The sequence below is a fragment of the Bison bison genome, unplaced genomic scaffold, assembly GCF_000754665.1.
Source record: "Bison bison bison isolate TAMUID 2011002044 unplaced genomic scaffold, Bison_UMD1.0 scf7180017862158, whole genome shotgun sequence".
NCBI lineage: Eukaryota > Metazoa > Chordata > Mammalia > Artiodactyla > Bovidae > Bison > Bison bison.
The window spans coordinates 1344619-1347385 of NW_011492730.1; the positions used below are offsets into that span (position 1 = coordinate 1344619).

A 2767-nucleotide genomic window follows, 5' to 3' on the forward strand; every position below is an offset into this window, starting at 1 on the left:
CCCCACACTGAAAAAGTGCCCCTTGCCTTGGTGTCAGGCCAGGCCTTATTGAAGCTCTTTGCCCTGTGCGGATGCTCGTGAGTGTTACTGGTTATTGAAACTTGCCCTGGCTAGTTTCTAAAGCTTTGACAACACGTAGCCAGTCCTGAGGTAGATTTTGAAGTATTTAGAAATTGTTTAGGGGCCCCTGATGGCTTATATGTTGATGGTCTGATGTTGATTGCTCTCAGCTGCGGTAACATTGGAAAGGGCGGCAGGTACAGCAGAGGTGGGAGCAGCAGGGGAAGGGCCCCCTAGTGCAGCATCGTCTCTGCTGAAGGGGCGGCAGCCTCAGGCCATCCTGGATAGGAGTGTGAAAAGCCCCCAGGCCAGGGGTGGAAAGGCATTGGACCGTGTGGGTGGCCGATTCCCTCCAGTTATAAAGTGCAGTTGGGGGTGATGTGTCAGATTGGAGCACCTCCAGGCCCAGGGGTGGATGGTGAAGGCCGAAGAATGCTAGAAATGAGACTGGTAGGTTCTGTTGTAATTGATGATGAGGTTGAGAACCAACTAGAGAAGCTTTGTTTTGGAGGAACTGGAAGTGGGAGCATTGGAAGGCCATCTGACACTACAGTAAAGACACTGGTGAGAAGCAGATGATTAGGATCGGCTGGGCTCTGTGTGGTTGCTCCGTTGTTCTTGTGGCTGCGAAAGGTGCTGGTCACTGGGGATTGCCACGTTTGGGTTACTGACTGCACACTCTCTCTCCTAAGCTAGACTGTGTCCTAGAAGGCCAGACTCCGGTAGCTGCCAGCTCCCAGGGTAAGGCTAGCTTCTAGAAGCATCTCTGTGGAGGTCTGTAGAATGAAGGTAGGAAGACGTGGACAGTGTGTCCGTAACAGTGACTCGAGAGCTGGTGGCACTTCCTGAATGAATTCAGCTCTCCTGAATTGTGAGCCCTGGATGCACAGTCCAGGCCATGCCACTCACTGGAGGTGGTAGTGGTGGCTTAGCCACTCAGTCGTGTCGGACTCTTTGCAACCCCATGGACTGTAGCCTCCCAGGATCCTGTGTCTCTGGGGTTTCCCAGGCAAGAATACTGGAGTGGGTTGCCATTTCCTCCTCCAGGGGATCTTCCTGACCAAGGGATCCAACCTACGTCTCCTGAATCGCAGGTGGGTTCTTTACTTCGAGCCGCCAGGGAAGCCCCCACCCCGCTGGAGGTGTTCAGTGAACTGATATACATTACAGTGAACATTTTGCAGTGTTTACATATTAACGAGTTTAGAGATAGCTTGGTTCTCTGTGTTGGCAGCTATGCTGCTTCATCTATACGCATTTCCTCATAGGTGGCAGCGGTGACACCCAGCTGGAAGCTTTGTCTAGTTAGGAGGTGGATTCAGCTGCCTCCCTGGGTGCTTAGCAACCTGTCAGGAAGTGCCCCTTCAAACAAGTCTGCCCACCTTTAAATCCTTTTGATCCGACCCCAGCGGCTGTCGCTGTGTGTGTACGTGTGTGCCTGCATTGAGTGCCCATCTATCTCTGAGCAGTGATTTGGGGCCTTTATTTTGAAAGCCCGTTTTGGTCTGTGGTATTTCGCTTCATTTAGAAGTACGTTGTTTTCCTCCTGGCTGAGCCCGAGTCCTCTGACTTGTCATTTGCCTTCTTTGTGATGAAACAACACACAGGTTGGTAGCAGCACCTTCTGTAGGCGGTGGGTGCATGCTCGGTTGTGTCCGACTCTGTGACCCTGTGGACTGTAGCCCACCAGGCTTCTCTGTCCATATGGAGTCTCCAGGCAAGAATACTGTAATGGGTTGCCATGCCCTCCTCCAGGGGTACTTTCCAATGCAGGGATTGAACCCACTTCTCTTGTGTCTCGTGCATTGGCAGGCAGAATCCTATATAAATGCTGCCTTACTGCAACTTTGAGGATAGTTACTACAGGCTGGAGCAGGATGCTGTATGGCTTTTATCTTAGTAATAAAGTATTTTAAGTAAGTCATTTTGGTGGCTTTGCTGGCTAATAGCGGTGATTTGGGGAATCGACCTTCCCTGCCTTGGGCTTGAGTCTTTTAGTTACACTCTGTCACTCCAGCTAGACACTTCACATGTGTCCAGGGTGAAAGTGGAGAGAGAGTTTCTTGGGATCTCTGTGAGTTCTTGGCAGCGGCAAGCTGGGTCCAGGTGGTCTGGCCTGCTCTGGAACCCTGGGACTGGGGGATTCGGCTCCTAAGTATCCATTCCCTCTAGAGGGAAGAAGGAAAAGAAAATCTGTTAGGAGATAAACGGTGCTGCGATGCAAGATAAAGCCCCGTAGTGTGACCTTTGGAATTAAATGATGATAAATTATATTGTACAATCTTGTTTGCTTCACTGATTATAGTTTAGAACCTCTTTTCCTCTAAAGATTTTGAGTGCTAAATTGCGATGATGCTGTTTGTCAGTTAGACTGGTGTTAAAATTGCTACAAAGAAATGAAGAAAGGAGCCAGAATGCATTCACCTGGTAAAGCAAGGCTCCTTAGCCACAGCATCAGCCCCTTTGCCTGCCTTCATCTCAGGTCTACCAGAAGGGTGTGGCCAAACCCCAGGAGGGGTTTATATGACTGTTAGGTGGAAAGTGAAACTCGCTTAGTCATGTCCACCTCTTTTCGACCCCATGGACTGAATAGTCCATGGAATTCTTCAGGCCAGAATACTGGAGTGGGTAGCCATTCCCTTCTCCAGGGGATCTTCCCAACCCAGGAATCAAACCAGGATCTCCTGCATTGCAGACAGAGTCTTTA

The 2767-nt window shown here is 50.2% G+C and overlaps 1 protein-coding gene across 1 annotated transcript in view; it reads left to right on the plus strand.

Moving 5' to 3' along the window:
* Positions 1–2767, plus strand: part of LPIN2 (lipin 2) — a 73550-nt gene that overhangs the window by 621 nt on the left and 70162 nt on the right. The gene's annotated exons all lie outside the window — the stretch shown is intronic.